At 42.2% G+C, this 22,799-nt stretch overlaps 1 protein-coding gene across 2 annotated transcripts in view; it reads left to right on the top strand.

The window, feature by feature from the left end:
- Nucleotides 1-22,523, top strand: part of PUDP (pseudouridine 5'-phosphatase) — a 357,188-nt gene extending 334,665 nt beyond the window's left edge. For both annotated transcript variants that reach the window (XR_007474854.1, XR_007474855.1), the window contains one exon: nt 22,382-22,523. The gene's annotated coding sequence lies outside the window, so the exon portion shown is untranslated. The remainder of the gene's footprint in view (nt 1-22,381) is intronic.
- The last annotated feature ends 276 nt before the right edge of the window (nt 22,524-22,799 follow it).

The raw sequence follows: 22,799 nt of genomic DNA, 5'->3' as shown, positions 1-22,799 counted from the left end.
GGGATTGGGGGAGGGAAGAGCAGATTGGACAGACAAATATTTTTGTGCAATCCCAAACAGACCCAGCATTTCATGCATAGAGAAACCTTGAGTCTTTTCCTCAGCCCTGCAAGTGACATTTCCATCCAGCAGAAGCATTAAAAAAACAAGAAAATCTCTTCCTCTCATCTGGGCAACCACACACACGGCATTCTTGTTCCCTCTTAACTGGACTTGGCATATAAATGACAAGCTCTATGCTTGCTTCCAAGGGCTTTGGAGCAATACGGCCTTGGGTGTGTAAGCAACACACAGCGACGACCCTCAGCGATGGGGAAAAGGTTGGACACACACCTTGCCTCTTATTGGCTTCAGAGGAAATCGGATAACTAAAATAATTGTAAGCCAAACAAAGAAGCAGGACCTTTTGTGCACAGTCATGAGCTCCTGGTCTCTGATGGGACAATGGGGCGATGGGATGATGGGGCCAGGGGGCAATGGGGTCATGGGGCCATGGGGTGATGGTGTCATGGGGCGATGGGTTGATGGGGCCATGGAGAGATGGGGCGATGGGTTGATGGGGCCATGGGGCCATGGAGAGATGGGGCAATGGGTTGATGGGGCCATGGGGCCATGGAGAGATGGGGCGACGGGTTCATGGGGCCATGGAGAGATGGGTTCATGGGGCCATAGGGCCATGGAGAGATGGGTTGATGGGTTCATGGGGCCATGGAGAGATGGGTTGATGGGTTGATCTGCACTTTATAGTGATGACATCGCCGAGCCTTCCCCTTGAACATTTGACACCGACAGCTCCTCCTGGGTCTAGACCAAGGGGAACACGGGCCGATCTAGAGTTTGCAAGACCTCAGAGGTAACGGGAAGGCATTCCACGATGAACAGATGAGGCCTGCTTTAAAGAATCACGCTTTTTCCCAGGGGCACCAGAGGTCGTTAACTCAGCTCTCATTTTACGTCCTTTACAACACACGTGTGAACAGTGGTTTAACATGAGGGTCAAAGCCAATGGCTCTTGTTTCCAGCTTTTATTTGCTTCCAGCTGGAGCTGCGTTCATCTGACTGGGTCCAATGATATTGATGGTTATGTCCTCCTGTGTGCACTAAGCCTGGGATTGCTTAGCCAGATTTTGTATATGGTGTGTGGCCAGGTCTCAGCTTCAGCCTTGGAAAATGTCCGGTTTCTCTGCTTGTGCCTCAGGTTTGAGGGAAATAAGGGAAATTTTCCAGCGATGTGTATCCACGTCCCCGCCGTAATAGTTAAGTGATCAGCAGCTGACAGGAATGCGTTGCCCCATGATCTGAGCCCAGGGTTCCATCATTTAAGGACTCCAGTCAGTGATGATCCACTCCGCCCAAGCAACCTTCTGTTGAGTGCTGCCCATGAGTAAGGCGCTGTGCTGTGCCCAGGGAGGGGTTGCTAATGCCTCTGGCTAAGGTTGCTAAGATTTGAAAGGCTGCCAGTAGCTCTCCTACTGGACCGGGGGTGAAAGCGTCATGCCACGCTTTGGGTAACGCAAGCACAGTGCAGCGGAGGATTCCTTTTGTCTGGAGCATCAAGAAACTTCCCAAAGGAGATGGCTCATATGCTGGTCTTGATGGATGCGTAGGACTCGCAGAGACAGGGGCATGGAGAGATTGGACATCTGCAGTAGCAGCTTGTGCTGGAGGGCCTGACGGTGTGTGATATCTCAGGGGGATCCCGACCGGACTGCAGGTGCCCTTGGGTGCACTTTGCTGGGAGGCGAGGTGGGGCGTCGTGTTTCAGGCAGAGCCTGGAAGATGCCGAGTGTTGTGCTGAGCAACTGGGTTTTGTTTCATAGCCTCTGCCGGGTCCCTCGGGGGATGTGAGGAGGGACGTGACATCCCCTAATCCTAATCTCTTAAGAGGACGATCCTAGCAGGCTCGGCAGAAAGCTTCGGAGGATGCACTCCTCTTCAGATCTCCAGATCCCCGGAGCTATGCTCATCTTTCGGGGCTTTGGGAGAGTGCACTCCACGTCCAGGGCCACGTCTGCAAGAGTTTTCCATACAGATACCTGTGCAGAGCACGGAGGAGAGGACTGGCTGCACTGGGAGCTCTCTTTGCCTCTGGATCTCTGCTGCCTTTTGAACGGAAGTAATTGGCCCTGACCCCTCCCTCCTGAGCAGTTTACGGGTCGGGCAGGAAGTCAGCGTCATCAGGTGATACCTTTAGAGAGGTTAGGCGGCCCCTGGGTCCCTGGCCCCAGCCTGCTGCTTCGTGCCGTTCTTTATCATCCGAGGCTCCTATGGGGACCCTGGTCACAGAGGCGATGGCTGTGAACTGACCGTGATCAGAATAATGACACTTAAAGAACTGGTAATGGGTTTATTTGCAAAGATCATTTGATGAAAGGATAAACATTCTGAGAAGGACTTATCAGTACTGCCATGGGTTAAATTGTCTAGTTAATATGAACACTAGTACGACGCAGGTTGCTATCAGAATGCACCTCATTTATGTGTGCGGTACATTTTCCCAGCGCCCCGAGGACTCCCCCACACGTGACCCTGTTCATCTCCTCAGCACTTTCAGGAGCCGCGTGACAGCCTTGGGGCCACGGTTTACAGATGAGGGAAGCAAGATGGAGACAGGGAGGGTCCTACCTCAGGCTGCAGAGTCTATTTCCACCCTGGCAGACAGTCAAGTCTTATTTTAGGAAATTCTCTCCACACAGCCGTTCTCACACTGCTTGGGGCACAGTGGCTCCCGGAAGGCTACTATAGGCAGCTGGCATTTCAGAAGAATTCTTTCCGTGAGGCTGACAAAAGAAAAAAAAAAAAAAAAAGATGATTCAATTCAGGAATGTGGAAACAGGCCATTCTTTGCTTAAGGCATCTTTCCATGGTTGGCAGTTGTGTGAGATGCTAAACTATTTGAGGAATTCAACTTGTTTTTGTTTGGGGGGTGGCGGGGGCGGGGGGGGCGGGGAGCGGTATTTTCTGGGTCATCCAGCCGTGACTGCTGGAAGTCCCGTGGGAGTTTCTTCCTTTAGGGTAGGCGCGGCCAAACATGAACGGGGGAATGGTGAAGTTGGACTCAAATGCAGAAGACGATACAGATTATGAAAATGGTGGTAGTGTTTCTCCAGCGTCACTACAAGGCTATAAAATACGGTACCAACTCTGCAGGCTGACATCGATAACCATGGTTCTTGTTACTCCGTCACAGTGCGTCCGGTGGTTGGCAAAGGCTCCGCCCATCGTGGTTCTAGAGCATGCATGGCATGGAACCCGCTAGAACCATTTCTGCCTCCTCGTTCACCCTTTCTCATCGGATTCCAGCCCTCCTTGAAGAATCCGTTGTACACGACTGCTGATGCTTACTGAGGTTATCTTCTTAAAGTTATGGTAAAATACACACAACATAAATGTTACCATTTTAATCTTTTTTTTAAGTGTATTGATCAGTGTCATTTTTTAAATTTAGTTTTTATTTTATATTGGGGTATAGTTGACTTATGCTGTTGTGTTAGTTTCAGGTGTACAGCAAAGTGGTTCCGTAATACATATATATGTATTGATATGTATACATATGCATACATAGGTAATGTGTACATGCTAATAGGTCAGTGGTATTAAGTACATTCACATGGCTTTGCAACCATCACCATTATCCATGTCTAGAACTTCTTCCATCTTCCCAATCTGAAACTCCATACTTATTTTTTTTAATTTATTTTATTGAAGTATAGTTGATTTACAACGCTGTGTTAATTTCTCTGGTACAGCAAAGTGATTCAGTTATACACATACATACATTCTTTTTCATATTCTGTTCCCTGATGGTTTATCACAGGAGGTTGACTATAGCACCCTGTGCTCTGCAGTAGGACCTGTTGTCTATCCATTCTGTATATAATAGTTTGCATCCGCTAATCCCCAACTCCCAGTCCTTCCCTCTCCCATCGCCTTCCCCCTTGGCAACCACAGTCTGTTCTCTATGTCTGTGGAAACACTAAACTTATTAAACGATGACTCCTCATTCCTCCTTCTTCCTAGCCCCTCCCCACCCCCAGTCCCTGGGAACCACTACGCTACTTTCTGTCGATATGGGTTTCACTGTTTTAGCTACCACATATAGATAGACTCAAGCGATGTCTGTCCTTTGGTGTCCGTCTTATTTCACTTAGCACAATGTTGAAGGGTAGCCGAATATGCCACCCCAAAAAGTATGCCAGCTCAGTTACTTCCAGATGAAGGCAGTTGAGAAGAAGCAGGTAGAAGGAAAGCTCCCTGTACTCCCCGATTTGCCTAAAAGCAGTACATAGATTTGCAAAGATACCAGGAAAGACAAAAGTTAATCACCAGAGATAATTTTAGACCCTATCAGCCAGGAGGTGGCACCAAAGGAACCCATATAAACTTTTCTAACTGGACTCTGTATACCATTAGTTGACTTCTGATCGTTTGTCCTTGGAAACCTCCAATTGCTTTCCTTTGTGCTGCTCTTTCTTGATAAATTGTTATTCTTTGTTGAAGATGCTCTATAAGCCAGAGTTCTAAGCCACCTCTTGGAGTTATTCATTTTCCCTGGGTCTCTCCCATGGACACATGAGGCATACATGTTAGTCAACTTGTTTGTCTCTTGTTCATCTGTCTTTTATTACAGGGGTCTTAGCCAAGAACTCAGAGGGATAGAGGGAAAATTATTTTCCCTTCCCTACACTGTCCTCAAGATTCATCTGTGGCATGGGTCAGAATTTCAGTTCTTTTTAAGGCAGAATAATATCCCATTGCATGGATAAACCACATCTTGTTGATTATTTAAGTAACCTCGAACCATTTTATGGTTTTAAACTTTCAATGCCAATATTTTGTTCCTCCAACAAAGTCATGGGTTGACAAAGGCACACATCCTATCTTACCAATGTGTATGAAGATAGAGTCAGCCTGGGGATAGTATGTAATTAGTGATTTCTACTTTCATTTGTTTCTTTTGCCAGGGCAGAAGTTTCTTTAATGGAATTTAAGGGAATTACAAAAATAGCCAAAGCCCATCCATTTTTACCTTCGGAATATTATAACTCACCTGTTGCACATGTTTCTGGTTTGAAAGATCCTCACATACACATGTGCTACTGTGGGCACGAGGCGGCTTAGAGCAAACCTCTCTCCACATGGTCAAATCTTTCCCCTTTGAAAGGTCCGGGGGGAGTTTCTGCAGATCCCCATGTGGTATTTGTCAACAATTTTCCAGTAGCTCAGTACACATTGCTCCGTGAAGTATCCTTCCGAAAAATGAAGGAGGAAATGAAATTATCGGGTGGCTGGTTAAGTAAGAGAGCTGTCTCTTCATGATTAGGAATAAGAACACTGAAGTTTATCCTTGCTGAGTGAACAAGCAGACACAGCCCATGTCTTGAATTTTGGGGGAGAACATCTAGGTTATTGAGAGGGGGAAAATAAACTGGAGAACAAACACACCATACAGTAACACCACTGTTAACATTCAAAAATGGTGTGAATGATCCAGGTTATAGTTTTAAAAGCTCCCAGGTGACTCTGATGTGCCCTAGTTTGAGAGTCTCTGGCTAAACCAAGGCTATAAACACAGGTGTTCTGAACTCTAGTCATAGAAAAGGTAAAGAACTATTTAAGTAGTCTCAGTATCCCCAAAGAGAAAGATGAATGCTAGCAAAATCAAAGGGAAACCTGTGAATCCAAACAAAATGAAGAATTTGTTAGCAAATATGACCGATAGTTAAGCATTCATAGAGACTGCCTCAGTGATGTATAAAGGATCAGTTTTATAACATATTTCTTAAGGTGAAAAAAAAAACAGTGGGAACAACAGTTTCTACTTCTTGACCTAAATCCGTTAATTATGGAATTTGCTTCATTTGGCATGCTTGCTCCAGAAATGTTCTCAAATTAAATTAGTGGTAAAAATTACGTTTATCGATAAAAATGGCATACCTCTTCCCTCTAATCTGTAATAGCAACTATATGGAACTTGGAAAATCTGTAGATGGGAAGGCGTCATGATCGGAGCTAAGCAAGGACAGTGAGTCCTCAACTTGTCTGTTGAAGGTTCTTGATACGTGGATGACTTTAAAGGATAACTGAGAGATTGGCAAGGCAAAAAAATAAATACACAGGGCAAGAGAGAATTATGTAACCATAGCTTATTTCCAGTATGTTGGAGAGGCATAGAAGGGATGCTTCTCTACAGAAGCAGACAAAAATGAAAAATCGTTGGGACCCATTAATTTGGCATCATAGATATCTGGTTAATTACGTTTTGTTTGTCCAATAAAAATTAATTGTATTCTTTGAATACATTTTAAGTATTTTTTGGATACTACCTAAGAATTTGGGGAAACTATTTCACATGTTAAATATGCTTCTGTGAAAAAAAAAAAATCAAATAATACAGGTTCGTTTAAAGCCCCCAGATTTAATTAACAGATTTATTCTGCAAACGATCTGTTACTGTGAAGATAAGAGTAAATGCAAAAGCATACAGCTGTATATGTATACATACATAAATTTATCTTTCTATACATGTTACATGTATTAAAAAGGTGGGATTATCCTGTGGTTATTATAGCTTATTTCATTAAGAATTCAGCACAGATATTTATACATATTGATACTTTTAGCTCCTGTGGTTTCTGAGTCCATCCTGAGATGAAAGAAAAAATAAAGGCACCAATGAAAACTCACTGAAGAAAAGTTACTTAGAAAACTACCTTGGATAATTTTATTGGACTCTAAAAATTAACTAATTAACTCTATTGGGCATAAAATAACACGCATTGATCATTTTCAGCTAAATTACGGAGAAAAATATTTTGCCTCTTTGGGAAGGTGTTTAACTTGCAAAGGAGCAACTTCTCTAATGAACCATTTGCAGTTCCAACAAAAATGAGCTTGGGATGAATAACATAGTAAGGTCTTAGGAGCAACTGTGCATTGTGCATCTTACTACCCTAAAGTTCCAATCGTATAGTAGATGCTCAGTAAAGGTTAACTCAGTAAGTGGAAACACTTTAATAATAAATATCCACGGGGAGGCTACAAGCTGTAAAGAACAGAAACATCTACTCAACCTGCTTTAAACAGCCAGGGCCACTGTCTCGTCCGGCACAAGTCCAGGGAAGAGCAGACCTCAGAAAAGTTTGCTTCCACAGCTCAACTGTGTCATCAGGGCCCAGGCCCTTCCATTACTTCTTTTATTTTATTTTTTATTTAATTTATTTGTTTTGTTGTTTGGCCATGCCAAGGGGCACACGGGATCTTAGTTCCCCAACCCGGGCTCGAACCTGTGCCTTCTGCTGTGGAAGCACAGAGTCTTAGCCACTGGACCGCCAGGGAAGTCCCTCCATTACTTCTTTTAGAGCATCAGCTTCATCATGGCAGTAGGCAGTTGCCAATAGCAACCAGAGTTTCCCCATCTACATCCTGATGAAGAAAGGGTGACTGGCCTCTGTTTCCCAGGAACCCTATCCAGCAAATCTCTTTCTGTGACTCATTGGCCCAATATGGACCCATCATCCTTGGAGCAAGGGATATGAAATGACCAGAACTGGTGCTCTGGGATGGCATGATAGTCTGGGTTGGAACAGAGGTGCAAGTACATGCCCCCAGGCTGACTCGGCTCTCTCTTTGTTGTAGAAGAAGAAAACATACAGTAACAATCTTGTTACATTCATAATGTCTCAATGTGGGGCAGTGGTAATGCAACATGTTGGGTGTGGAGAAGTCTGAGATACAAAGAATGTAGAGACATTTTCCAAAAGTGATTGTTGGTTCATGGTGGCCCTGAAAGAGAACTAGCGCCAGATACTTTTAATGGCTGGTCCAGAGATGCATCCTCGTTGAGTGTCATTACAGACAAGCTCAGTGCCTGGTCTTGTGCTTGAAATGTGGAGTCTTGGAGATGCCAAGTTGATTGAACAGAGACTCTTCTTAAAGATGACCGGCACCGGCATCTAAACCATGCAGGAAGCAGAATTTGGGGTTGAAGTCCCGAAAGGGAGCCTTCATTTATAACAGTTAACAGGTATTCGGAGTTCCTCCTCCATAGTTACATTTCTAGCTGAGTATTAAAAACAAGCGAACAATGCCTTCACTTCCCAGTGCTTTGTCGTTGTATTCACTACTCAAAAGTTTTTGCCTAAGAAAAAACGTTTTCATAAGTGAAGATTTTTATTCAGGATTAATAATGTAAATACCATTAAAAATAGTAATAAATTTTATATGGTAGATAATAATGGATATAGATTATCTTAGTTAGTCCTTAAAATAACCCTTTGCAGAAAACAGAACTTGAACTCTTTCTGTTTATCACCCCTCTGTCTATATCTGTCTGCCTCTCTAAGTATCATCCATCCATCCCTCCATCCATCCGTGTTTCTCTCGCTCTCTTTCTCTCTCTCTCTCTCTCCCCCGACCCCCAACTGTGGGAGGGAAGAAACCTTTTCCTCTGCTCTCTTACAATCTGTTTATTGAGGCTTTTGAATTAAACTGACGAAAGACAGATTAACAGGAGAAAGACATATTTCTTTATCGATGTTAATGTTTTCATGTGCATGGGGGTGCCGACTTAAATGCACAACGTGGGAGTTGTGAGTTACGTTTTATTTGGGGCAAAATGAGAACTATAGCCCAGGAGACAGCATCTCAGCTAGCTCTGAGCAACTACTCCAAAGAGGTGGGGGGAGGGGGGGAAGGTCAGTATATATGTGATTTTGGTGAAGGGGGAGTACATGCAATCAAGCACATATTTTTCTTTAATTAATTAATTTATTTATTTTTGGCTGTGCTGGGTCTTCGTTGCTGTGCACAGGCTTTCTCTAGTTGCGGTGAGCGGGGGCTACTCTTCATTGCGGTGCGCGGGCTTCTCACTGCGGTCGCTTCTCTCGTTGCGGAGCATGGGCTCTAGGCGTGCAGGCTTCAGTAGCTGCGGCGTGCGGGCTCAGTAGTTGTGGCTCGCGGGCTCTAGAGCGCAGGCTCAGTAGTTGTGGCACACGGGCTTAGTTGCTCCGCGGCATGTGGGATCTTCCCGGACCAGGGCTTGAACCCGTGTCTCCGCCCTTGGCAGGCGGATTCTTAACCACTGCGCCACCAGGGAAGTCCCCAAGCACATATTTTTTTGGAGAATTTTTCTGCTAGTCCCGAGGAGCAGACGTCACCAGGAAGGATTTTAGTGGTTTTCTAGACACGAGGAGATGCAGGAATCGGGCTCATAAAATCAGCTCCTGAAAATATCTAACTATCTGAGGACGTGTTCTGCCAGTTTTTCCCAGAGCACAGCGGGCCTCATTCCTGGTCTCCACCCTGAGCTCCTTTCAGGGGGTGTTGAAGGCCACCAGCTGCAGCGGCTCCAGATTTAATCCTTGTAGAGGGAGAGGGCAAGTGCCAGTTTGTGGTCGACAGGGGCTGCACAGAAAGAAATTAAAACCCAAAGAGGTGATTACACAGGTGTGGGGTGGGCTTCGTGTACCGTTTTAATGGAAGGTGATAAATTACGGAGAAGTGAGCAGACAAAGGAAAAGGTGGTTGGGCTCCTAGGGGTGGGGAACTGTGGGAAGAAGACCAGGCGTGGTAGTTCTTGGTAGCTCTTGCTAGTTAAGGTAGTTAAGGGTTCTTTAGTAAGGCTTGTTATGCAGAGAAGAGTCGTTCACCTCTTCTGGTATGGGAGAGGACTACACCTTTACAGATGGAAATTTATGTCACATTCTCAAAGGGAAATTTATGCCCTTCTTATAGGCAGAAAGAGGAAGGGCAGAGAGTTCTTCCTGCGTCTGCTACTTCTCAGTTGCTTTCATCTTAAAATAATTATTATGCCAAAGTGGCATATTTGGGGGTGCATATTCTGATCTGTCTTTGTATCTATCTATCAGTCCATCCATCCGTCCATCCATCTATCATGTCTACCTACCTAGCTATCTATCATATCTATCTATCCGTCCATCTATCCATCTATCAGCTCCAAAGCTTGGGTTCCCCACAATATACTTACATGCTTATATATGTAAAATGATTATGGGAATGCTTGGGCCCTGACTCTCAATGGATGACTTATTTCTATCACGAGTGTCTGCAAAGCTAAGACCTTACCCAATAGTGATTAAGTAAAAGAACCTGAAAAATAACTTTCGTTTCCTGACTTCCAGTACGTGTTTCCACTACACCAGTTTTCCCTGCTATTTTGAATTTTTTCAGTTAAGAAAGATTTACTTCCTCAGGCTTCAGTGCCATTAAAGCCTCAGTATCAACTTCTCATCTTTAATTTGTTCCTAGGCCAGAATCTCCCCTCTCCCAAAGAGAGAGGGACCCAGAGATACTGAGAAAGACTGCACAGCATGTTATATATATTCTACCACTCTGCGGACCAAAGAAATCACAGAGTCGCTCAGCCATGCCGTTTAGAAATAGCACATAGCTCAAAGAAGAGCCGTTGAGTGCCAATGTGTTTAAAACTCCTGATTCTTGGAAACCTACTTTTGCCAGCTTTGCCTCCACTCCATTTCTGTGGTTCCCACTGAGCTCCCTTTGGTAGATTATGTAAGTCACAAGGGCACAGGGGCTCATTATTCCGGCTTTTTCTTCTTAGCTTCCCTTTTCTTGACCCATTCCTCCCTCCTGAAGTTGAAAATAGCTATGCCTCTTTGATGCAGAAGAAAGGAGTGCTAGGTAGTCCTCAGAAGGGGACCATGCTTATGCAATAAGGGGAACTTTCTACTTCTTTCTCTGTCCATCCAGCAGTGAAGTCCTGGGTAACACAAGCGAAATAACAAGTTCATACTTGACAGCTGTAGCACGTAACTGCTCTCTCAGTGACAGGGGATTTCGATGCTGCTTTTGTGGTGTGCATGAGTTGCTGGTGTCCTGAAACAAATATAATAGTCGCCCTTTGCTGGAAAAACTTATTTTTTTTTCCTGAGGGGAATTTCTAGCTAAACCCCTATTTTTGGTTTTGAGTTAACAAGTAAGTCTGCTTCTTCAGGGTCCATCACACTTACTTCTGTAGATGGAGAGAAACTGTGACTAGGCTTATGGGGGCAGAAAACCATCTAAGGAAAAATCCCAAAATTAATGCTAAGAGTACAGGAGACACTAACCTATGGTATGATGTTTCTCCATCTACTTAACTATTCCTTAGGTGTTCGTTTGGTGTTTTTTTTTTTTTTTTTGAAAATAATAAGAAGAAATAATGTTTGTCTTATTGATTTCACAAAGACATTTTGAGCTTGAAACGAGCATTGACTATGAAAGCATTTTGCCGTAATTCACAACCACATTCGCTGATGTTATTAACACTTGATGCTGGATCACTGGAAAGTCCTCGGGCATCTTCCCATTTTGGATGTCAGTCTATTTGCATTGCCCTCCAGACACCACTGTTGAGGACCCTGTAGAACAGTCTTCCACAGAAAGTATGGTCCAAAGGTCAAGGATCCTGGCCTCGAGGAGAGAGATCATCAGAGATGCTCTCAGGCTCTGCCCAAGACCTACTGAATCCAAATGTTCCTTGTGGTAAAATCTCCAGGAGACTCAAGGAACAGGAAAGTTTGAGAAGCATGGAACGTAATGGGTCCACCTAATGAATTCCTCAGATTCCTGCGCACGGTGATGAACTTGAGAATATCTACCCCCCACCGAAATGTGTGGACCCCAGGTGTTCAGAGGAGCCACCAAGTGTTTAACCCTTCCTCATCTTCCCTAGTCACCCCACCTGTTTTGGGGCACAGATCTCAAATGGTATGCACCCATCTCACCTTGCTTGGGGCCCCAGTGTTTCTGTGGGGTTGTTCCAGATTGTTCATTCCCTTACGGATATCAGAGCCAGCCGTGTAGTTCTAGAAGGACCCTGAAGAAATGCAAGGGCGTCTGTAGCTATCTATGCGCATCGTTCACCTCTGCAAACCATAGCGGTTACGTAACTAGAGATTTTCTAAACATGGTACGTCTGTGTCTCTGCTAGTTGTTCTTTTGGGTGAATATGTACTAAATCGGTCCATGAAGAGTAGAGCTGAGGTCTGATCCAGAATGGAGACAGAATTTGATGTCAGGAGAGAGTGGGATAAACTCATTCAATGGACAATGGAATGCTAACATCGTGGCCTTTGATTGTGTCAGAGGCGTGGGGTGTAGGAGAACCAGCCGTGGGGTGTAGGATCGGGGGTCAAAAGAAATAGTCCTGGGGTCCAGCCCTGACACGCTGTACCTGCCTGACAGGGTCCAGGTGCCCTGGTCTCTGCAGCTCACCTTTCGTCAGCAGTAAAATCAAGGTTAGCTCAGTGACCTTGTAAATAAAATAATGAATGTGAAAAAACTTTTACGTATTCATATGAAGAGAACTTTGTTTATACCTTAAAATGCAAACCAGGAAACCTGACCAGGGGATGGGAAAGCATAGAGGCTCTGTGGACTTGGCCAGAGGGAATAAGTTGCTTATCTTGGTGAAAGAAAATTAAAAGCTAAGACTGTATAATAAGTTTAAATGTAATAAATTCAGCTGAGCAACTGGCTTTGTTCTTGGCATCTCAGGGTCAAGTAACCAAGGCGATGATTTGCATGCTAAATTGAGCCTTTTGCTCAGTTTCTCATAATACTTATCCAAACCGGCAACACTTAGATGGAGTGAGCTGGTGGAATTCTGGAGGGTAGGTCTGCAAGCAAAGTGCAAACTGTCAAGCATGTTTAAAAGCACCAAGAGAAAAAAAAAATCACTTTCCGCGAAGGCCTTCGGGCTTGTAATGCACAAAAATGTCTGTCATTAAAAGCTTACCATGGTTTAGATGAAAACGTAGTTATTTTCAGTATTTATTATGTGTTTAAAGCAAAAGTTTAAGATTTCCTTTTCAAAACTCAGTGCTTTTGTCCTGGGAAAATATAGCCTAATTATTCATTATTTAGACATTGTGAATTTGATTATGTGTGGTTTTCTCCACGTCAGCCTATTTGAATTTTCAAAATCTTTGTTTTCACCACTTCTGGGCCATCACTCTGATAATATTTACCTACAAAGAATCCATTCGCAGTCATTTGTCGCTGCACCTAAGTACCTCTACTACCTTGAAAACTAAAAAGAGAATGTATACTTTCCATATATAGACAAACACAGACTCCTCCAATAGTAGATACAAGAAACTGCATTAAATCGTGGAAGCACTTTTCACGATGTTCTTAATGGAACCAGCAGAGAAACGGGATGCATCTCCAGCCTCCACTGTCTCCTGCCATCCCTTTATTCTTTTTTTTAAAATTTTTATTTTATATTGGAGTAAAGTTGATTTACAGTGTTGTCTTAGTTTCAGGTGTACAGTAAAGTGATTCCATTATACATACATACACATATATCCATTCCTTTTCAGTTTCTTTTCCCATATAGGTTATTACAGAGTACTGAGTAGAGTTCCCTGTGCTATACACACAGGAGGTCCTTCTTTTAAATTGAAGTGGATGATCATACTAAGTGAGGTAAGTCAGAAAGGCAAAGACAAATACCACATGATATGACTTGTATATGGAATCTAAAATATGGCCATTCCCTGCATTCTAAGTGTGAACACCGTCAGTCACATGTACCTCCTTCCACATCTCCTCAAAGCACTTTCCTGTTCTTTCACTGACAAACAGGACAGGCTGGAATGGCGTGAACAGTACAAGATGCCAGGATTCCTGGGAAAAACTACCACGCCTTTTGATCTGTCAAGTCCAGAAAGAAATTGATCTCCAACTATGGGGGCTAAGTAAGCTCTCTCCACAAAGGCAGCAGAAGTGTTGTACAAATTAAAATGTTCATGGTAAATAGACGCATGGATCCTGCTGGGAAAGTTACTACGTTTCAATTCACATCTTTGCTTTTCTTCCAGCTGATGATCTCTTCACTTTAAAGATTGCAAATATTTACATAAAAGAATTTCTCCTTTTATTTCAAATCAAAGTGACGGAAGTGGGGGGTGAAGACACTTTGGTGCAAGTTTTCGTGTGTTTGCTGCACACTGCAAGTGCGTAACTTGGAGGAGCACCTTCTGGGGGCGGCGTGACTGTTCATTTACTACGTGCTTACAGAGCTCAGCCAAGTGCACCTAACATATGCTGCTTTGTAATATATGCAGATTACAAAACAGTATATGTTAGGTGAACTCTGTGTGTGTGTGTGTGCTCATACATAACAGTTATACTCTGTTACATATATTTATATATATTACAGAGAGTACATTGCAGATGCACTTTGATAACATGAGAATTAAACCAATTGCAATATATATATCAATGCATATATAATTTACACAATATATATAACATGATACGCATCGTAATTATTTAATCTATATGTTATTAAATATTAAAATATCCTCTTTGTAATATGTATAAACATATATATAAAACCGTTTAACTATTGTATATGAATAATAATATAAGAATATATGTTATACTGCATTATACATATGAAAAATACATAACATTTATAATACATATACTCTGTTTTATATGTATTACAAAGAGGATATTTTTGATGCACTTTTATAACTTATATAGATTAAAACAATTGTGATATATATTATATATGTTATAGGTAGTGTATATTACATATGCATTAATATCTATATCACAACTCTTTTTTTTTTTTTTTTAAGATGTTGGCGGTAGGAGTTTATTAATTAATTAATTTATTTTTGCTGTGTTGGGTCTTCGTTTCTGTGCGAGGGCTTTCTCTAGTTGTGGCGAGCGGGGGCCACTCTTCATCGCGGTGCACAGGCCTCTCACTGTCGCGGCCTCTCCCGTTGCGGAGCACAGGCTCCAGACGCGCAGGCTCAGTAGTTGTGGCTCACGGGCCTAGCCGCTCCGCGGCACGTGGGATCCTCCCAGACCAGGGCTCGAACCTGTGTCCCCCGCATTAGCAGGCAGACTCTCAACCACTGCGCCACCAGGGAAGCCGTATATCACAACTCTTTTAATCCACATGTTATAAATAAGTGCATCTAAAATATACTCTTTGTCATATATATATATATAACATATATGCGTATAACTGTTATATGTGAATTTGTATGTGTGTATACAAAGTACGTGCACACGTACCCAAAGTACACCTAACATACTGGTTTGTACGCTATGCGTGTATTATAAAGCAGCGTATGTTAGGTACAGTTTTACGGCATCCCCGTGGATGAAAACAATCGCTAATCATGGTCATTTTTCTCTACGTTTATAGCTCTCTTTTAAATGCCTGATTTCTGCCGCTTTTTTGCTAGCTATGCGGAAACTAACGAATCTCTGAAAAGATTTTGACGTCTAACCTTTGAACCTGTGTCCCATGGCGATTCAGAATAGCATGGCCGATCACCCGCAAAACAGCCATCTGATCCTCCTAGGCGGCGCACAGCTTGTTCTCTGGAGAACCACTTCAGAGATATTTCAAATAAATACCGCCTGATGAAGAGCAGAGAATCAGAACTGATTGGTGTGCAATTACGTGTCAGGGAATAAAATATATTACAGTAGATTTGCAAAGCACAGCATTCTTTAGACAAGTTATTGCTATGTTTTAAAAAACCACGAGCCTATAATGATACAAAATTTTTAAAATTTGATATTTATTTCTGGTAAATAATCCGCTGCTCTGTTTTTCCTTCACCACGATTAACAGGTGGCAGGCACACCTCATGTTTGTAGGGAGCAGGTGCCGCAGGAAATATTTCTTTTGCTCTGCGCTTGGAGAGGGAGGGTTAGTATATATAGAAGAGGCCATACCGTTTAGGGGCAGACAGATTTGGTACTCAGTTGTCCTTCTGGGTACGTTTAGGCAATCTGTATGATCTTTGTGATTCCCTTTGTGTACCTAGAAAATGGAGGTAGCCATGCCCACCTCCCTGGTCGGTGTATATATTAGGGAAATTACCGGTACATAATTTTATATGTAGTATTATATATGCATTAACCATATATATGCATATACATATATATGTGTGTGTATGTATACATACATGGGTCTGTGTGTGTGTGTGTGTGTAATATACTATATATAGAGAGAGAATGTATGGCTAGGTGCCCAACACAAATTAGGTGTTATTTATTTTTTTTTTTTAACATCTTTATTGGAGTATAATTGCTTTACAATGGTGTGTTAGTTCCTGCTGTATAACAAAGTGAATCAGCTGCACGTATACATCTATCCCCATATCTCTTTCCTGTTGCGTCTCCCTCCCACACTCCCTATCCCACCCCTCTAGGTGGACACAAAGCACGGAGCTGATCTCCCTGTGCTATGCAGCTGCTTCCCACTAGCTATCTATTTTACATTTGGTAGTGTATATATGTCCATGCCACTCTCTCACTTCGTCCCAGTAGGTGTTATTTAAATTTAAGTCCTCTGATGTAAGGTACAGTAATCTCTCTGCATCCATGGAGTTTAGGGATTGTGAAGGCAAATGGTCCCAGGGCCAGAAAAGGTAAGGACGTGAGCGACAGACTTCGTAAAGACCATGGAGAGCTGTAAGCATTGTTTCATGGGGCCATCTTAACTGCAAGGTTTGCCTTGTAGAAATCGAGGGTCAACACTGCCGTCGATGTAGAAAACACTACAACGTTTTCTGCATTTTTCAAGAGTAGTCAGAAGCTCGTGTTTTTCTGTAAATATCCCACTTTTCAAATGTAGGCAGCTGATTTGATGAAAGAAAACAGGTGTGGGACACAGGCACATGGGAAAATTATCCAGAAACATCACTGCTTTGAACAAGAGTTGACCTACAAGTGACTCATTTTTGATTTCTTAATCTCCCTGCACCATTCGGTTGAGGGTGGAACCCACCACAGAGCTTGTTAGAAATGCAGTTCTCAGGACAGCTCCTGTCCTAAGGAACGGGAAACTCTGAGGTGGAGCCCAGCATCTTAGTTTTAATAACCCCTTTAGGTCAGGGTCTGCAAACGAAGCCCAGAAGTCCAGATCTGAACCACCATCTGCCTTTTTCCAGCCATAAACTAAGACTGGCCTTTCTGTTTTTAAATGGTTGGGGAAACAAACAAAATCAAAAGAAGAATCATGTTTTTTTTTGGTAATTATAACAAAATTACATTGAAGTACTGAATTATGCCAAGAAACAACAACAAAACTGGTAACGGAAAAACTATAAATTGTACTGTGAAAGACAGTTTTCCATAAGAGAAAATTCTAAGTTCTCTGCTCCCTCCCAGAATTTTTTATGATCTACTTGATACTCATAAGCTTATATTTATATCAGCCATCTCTTTATTTTTTTTTTTATTTTTATTTTTTTTTGCTGTACGCAGGCCTCTCACCGTGTGGCCTCTCCTGTTTGCGGAGCACAGCCTCTGGACGCGCAGGCTCAGTGGCCATGGCTCACAGGCCCAGCCACTCCGCGGCATGTGGGATCTTCCCAGACCGGGGCACGAACCCTTGTCCCCTGCATTGGCAGGCGGACTCTCAACCACTGCGCCACCAGGGAAGCCCCCATCTCTTTATTTTTTAAAAAAATGGTAAGAAAAAAATAACCTTATGTTTATCTCAAATGCTAATGTCACATGGAAGAATCATATTTTGCAACGTATGGAAACCGTATGAAATTCTGTGTCCATGAGTATGCTTTTAGGGGGACACAGTCACGCCCTGTCACGTCTTACGATGTATGGCTGCTTTAACATTACAACAGCTGAACAGTCACAAGAGAGACTGTATGGACCGCAGGATCTGAAATATTTATTCTGTGGCTGTTTAGAGAGAAACCTTGTGGAGCCGGCCGCAGCTGATTCTGGTGCATGTTCACATTTGAGAGCTGTGATGTTTAGTGACGGTCGTGAAACGTAATCCTATGTTTGTGTCAACAAGGGGAAGGGAAGCAACTCCTGCGGCAGTTACTCTGTGCATTCACTGAGCACCCGTTTGTGAATCTGTTGCAGGTAGATAAGTAAGAAAGAGCTTTTGGAATAAGATCCACGGACTTCAGCTTCTCAGGTCCTTCCCTGGAAGCTTAGAAACCTTAAATCATCTCCTCTTTGGATTCCTCTTCTGTAAAGCACAGTAAACAATCCACACCATGCAGGATCATGCTGAAACTATAATCAATAAACGAGACGAAGTGCATAACCAATTTCCTGGCACAAAGTAGGTGTTTTAGAAACAGAATTATCCTTTGAGTTTTAAAAGATTGTTTTCACTCTGAAGAGATTTCCAGGAGGGAGTAAGATACCAGGAACTGTGTCAGGGCCTGAAAAACATATGCACATGGTGTTGTTTATTTAGAAAAGTATCGCGGGGGGGACTTCCCTGGTGGCACAGTGGTTAAGAATCCACCTGCCAATGCAGGGAACACGGGTTCGAGCCCTGGTCCGGGAAGATCCCATATGCCACTGAGCAACTGAGCCCATGCGCCACAACTACAGAGCTCGCCTGCCACAACTACTGAAGCCCGTGTGTCTAGAGCCCGTGCTCGCAACAAGAGAAGCCACCGCAATGAGAAGCCCACTCACCACAACAAAGAGTAGCCTCCGCTCGCCGCAACTAGAGGAAGCCCGCATGCAGCAACGAAGACCCTATGCAGCCAAAAATAAATAAAATGAATAAATTTTTTAAAAAAGAGAAAAGTATTGGGGCATGGAGAAAAATGCCATATTCACTTTTCAGCTCCCAACATTAATTTTCTTTAAAACTCTTATAAACAGGACGCAAGTACAATTAGGTTTTAGAGATCCAGGATGTAAGTGAAAGCGCTTATCAATATGTCTATCAAACAAGACACCTGTTTCAAGTAGGTGTTTAATCACTATTTATTGAGTGAGCAGTACGTCTGGTTTTCATTGTTGCTTCTCTGTTGCAAGATCCACTGTTTTATTAACCTGGTCTTCCATTGTCATGCTTAATATCTTCTTATTTTATAACTAGGATTAAACACTGTTCCTCCAAAGGACACTACTTGGTTGGTTGAAGATGAAGATATTGGATAGCTTTTCCTAATTAAGCAGCCCAGCTCATATAAAGCCATATTATTGGCTGTCCCTGCCTGATGCCCAGGGTGACGTGTCTCCATGGTGATCACGTATGCCCTGTCTCATGGGCGGCAGCAGCCAGCTCTGCAGGGATCCAGCTCCCTCCCGCCCACAGGGGCCAGTTCCCTCCCATAGACTGGGCTTTGCCTCACTGCCATGACCCTTTCTCAAAGTGCAAGGATTTTTATTCACTTCTTCCCAATGGCTTTACTTCCTGAAAGAAGCATATGCTTCTTTCTCTATTTATTTCCAATCCATTGGCTTAGAAATTCCCAAAGTGAAAAGAAATAAACTGGAAAACCAGAGTTTCCAGAGAGAAGACTTGAGCACCCACTGGATCAGGACATCCCAGATTCCAAGAATTTTTATCCTCTCCTTCAGATAAAAGTGGGAAATTCCAGCTGATCGCCTGGAAAATTGCCTCTGTCTGCCAGCAACCTTGAAAGAGATTTTGAATTGGGTAGATACACACAAACCCCTTGACATTTAGGTCTATGTGATTCTTTGAAAGCTAAACATATCGACACCAAAGGAATTTCTCCAGAGTAGGATGCCGTAGAGAAGATACACTCCTGCATTTCTCTCTCACATCACTCTTTTCTGTTTATTTAAAACCCATTCTGACGCTAGAATTCATCTCTGTCACCTCTGCTATTCCTACTCTGCCAGTATCCCCTGCCTCCTTTTTTTTTTTTTTAAAAAAATAACATCGGTGAGGTTGAGAATAAAGTTCATTTTAGTCCTGAAGAGTAAAGTTTCCAGGTGCAAATGAAGCCTTAAATGGGAGGCATGTATCACTCCTATATGGTTTAGCACATCTATGAACATAACACTCACCAACCTTATTAAACTCTCACATAAATGGTAGGTTTGAGTATAGATGAAGGAAGAAATACCTCTTATCCAATGTCTACATTTATTTTGTCTTTCACCACAAATCATTTCTTTAGTCTTGCTACAGATTTTATTATTGGCCAGAGCGAGGACTGGTCAGTTTTTATCTGACATGAAAACTATTTCAAAAACCTAAGATTTTTTGCAGTACAATTAAAACACACACACACACACACACACACATTTTGGAAGATTTAATACTTTCATGGATGGAACCCAGGGCTGCTGTCGAAAGGTAGTCATAACCTTGAATAATTTATGTTTTCTTTGGCCTGGTTTAAAACATTTTGATTACATAAAGAATATAATACTTCTCTTCATCTTTCCTTCATTAAAGAGCCATATTGTATTTCAATTAAAAAAACCTATGAAAATAATCACTCTATGAAAAAAAGTGGTATAAGAGATGCCCAAATTAAATATATAGAATATATGTAGAATCATGATTCATTTTCCATATGAGTGATATAAACCTAGGAAGAAGAAATATTCTCCAAATCCAAGTGTTTTAAAGTTAATAACGTCATTCTTCAAAATGCCTGTCTGATTTTATTTGTGTGAACAATGTATGCTGGTGTCAGACTCTTTATCAGAGACTTGTCCACCTGTAGAGGCAGAGTTTCCCAGCAATCACCAGGAGGCAGAAGGCGAGAACTCACCTGCCAGCGTTAACAATGACCAGTAGTTATTGGATGGTTGCTGTGTTCAGTGTGTTCACTACTCTAATAGCTCTTACTTATACTATCCAGGCTCTGGTATAGAATGAGTAATTTCATCCTTTCCCCCGAGCAATCTGTTGCAGGATTTTGCAATTTGCCCATTATTGAAGTCGGCTAAAATTGTCATTCATTTTCTCCAGCTTCTCCTTTTGATACCTTATTTTCTACCTTAACATAGTAAATTTTTGTTTCATTGACTTTATATTCCTAATACAATGAAAAATGACATGCATTTCATAACTCGACTGTACTAAATTATCAGTGAGTAAATTATTTGTAAAATATATTTTAATTTCATTACAGGACAGAGCCTTAAGAGAAAGGAATTCAGTTTGGTTAGTTTAAAGGCAAAGGGAAAGCAAGATTCATTTGATTTAAAAAGTAAAGCATTGAGGACCATTGTAGTTTAATCAAAATACTGTTTGATGGAAGTTACACTTCCAGCAACATCTGCCTGGTTCTCTCAGACAGTCCATCCTGCTGACCACAAAGAGAAACAAACAAACAAAGAGATCAAATAATCAGACTGCCATCAGACACGTCACAATTGTCAAAGCTATCTTAACGGGGCACAAAACGCTCCTGATAAAGGAAGAGACCGATAAACTGGCAAGGTGTTCTGATCGCAAAAGACACCATTAAAAAAGTAAAAAGAAAAGCCATGGTTTATGACATGATATTTACAGCATTTTTAGTTAGTTATTTACTTTTTTTAAGTTTTTTTTTTTTTTGACGTGGACCAATTTTAAAGTCTTTATTGAATTTGTTACAGCATTGCTTCTGTTTTATGTTTTGGTCTTTTGGCCACCAGGCATGTGGGGTCTTAGCTCCCCAACCAGGGATTGAACACGCATCCACTATGTTGGAAGGCAAAGTCTTAACCACTGGACCACCAGCGAAGTCCCAACAGCATTTTAAACTAGCAAAATTGTCCTATCCTCAAGATAGAAAGTGTTCCTACAAATTAATAAGTTAAAAAAAACAAAACCAAAAAATAACCAACTAACAGCCCAGTTCAAAAGGGAGCAAAAGGTTTGAACTAGCACCTCATACTTTGGGCATCCAAATGCCTGATGCACCCATGAAAATGATACTCTGCCTCATTGAACGTCAGGAAAATTTACATTAAAACCAGAATGAGAGACCTCTGCCCAACCACCAAAACAGCTACCATAGACAGACTGATATCAGGAAGTGTTGGCAAAGATATAGAGCAACTGGAACTCACTCACAATGCTGGTGGGAGGACGTATAAATTAGTGCAACCCTTTGGAAAATCGTTTGGCAGTATCTATGAAAACTGACCATAGAGATACCTGGTTCCATTCTTGACATACGTGTATACATACCTGCACCAAAAGTTTTGTCCAGGGATCTTCACAGCATCACTATTCATTAAAGCCAAGAAAAGGAAAGAACCTAAATGTTTATCAAGAGTAGGATGAATGAATAAACTGAGGTGTATTCATGCAAAAGAATATTGCATAGAACTAAAAACTCAATGAACTGCCCCATACAACAACATAGATACGTCTTGTAATGTTACATGAAAGAAGCTAGACAGAGTAATAAATACTGTAGGGTTCCATGTATATAGAGTTTAAAAACAGGCAAATTGAATCTATGGTATTAGAATTTAGGAAACAGTTATTTTTTGGCATGGGGAGTGGTAATTATTGGGAGGTCACTGGAAGATGCTTCTCAGATGCAGGTAATGCTTGACTTTTTGACCCGGATGGTGGTGACGTGTCTGTGTTCACTGTGCCATCGTTCATTTTCCCATACAGGTATGATTTGTGCAGTTTTCTTCGGTACGTCATACATCAACCAAAAGTTTATTGACTTTTTGATGCCACTTGATCCAAGACACCCACATCCTGGACTGAAGGATTGGATTTGAATGAAACTCATTTTCATCGCAAGACAAAGGTAAACCAAAATCTTTATGAGATTTATATTATCTTCATTTTTTTTCCATCTCTTTCTCTTTTTTTTTTTTTTTTTTTTTTTGCCCACTGGAGTTTTCTCTTCCCTTTTAGCTTTAGCCAGCATGAAAAGGGTACAATGTACGGTTTTCCAGAGGCTATTTTCCATGTTGCCTGATTTTCAGCTCATTCCTGTCCCCATAAAAACGTGTGACACTTGGTGTGCGGAGTGATTTCCAACGAACGAACGTGTGCGTGAGACTGAGGCAGTGTGTACACA

Source organism: Orcinus orca, chromosome X, assembly GCF_937001465.1.
Source record: "Orcinus orca chromosome X, mOrcOrc1.1, whole genome shotgun sequence".
NCBI lineage: Eukaryota > Metazoa > Chordata > Mammalia > Artiodactyla > Delphinidae > Orcinus > Orcinus orca.
This window is presented reverse-complemented; position numbering and strand designations above follow the sequence as displayed.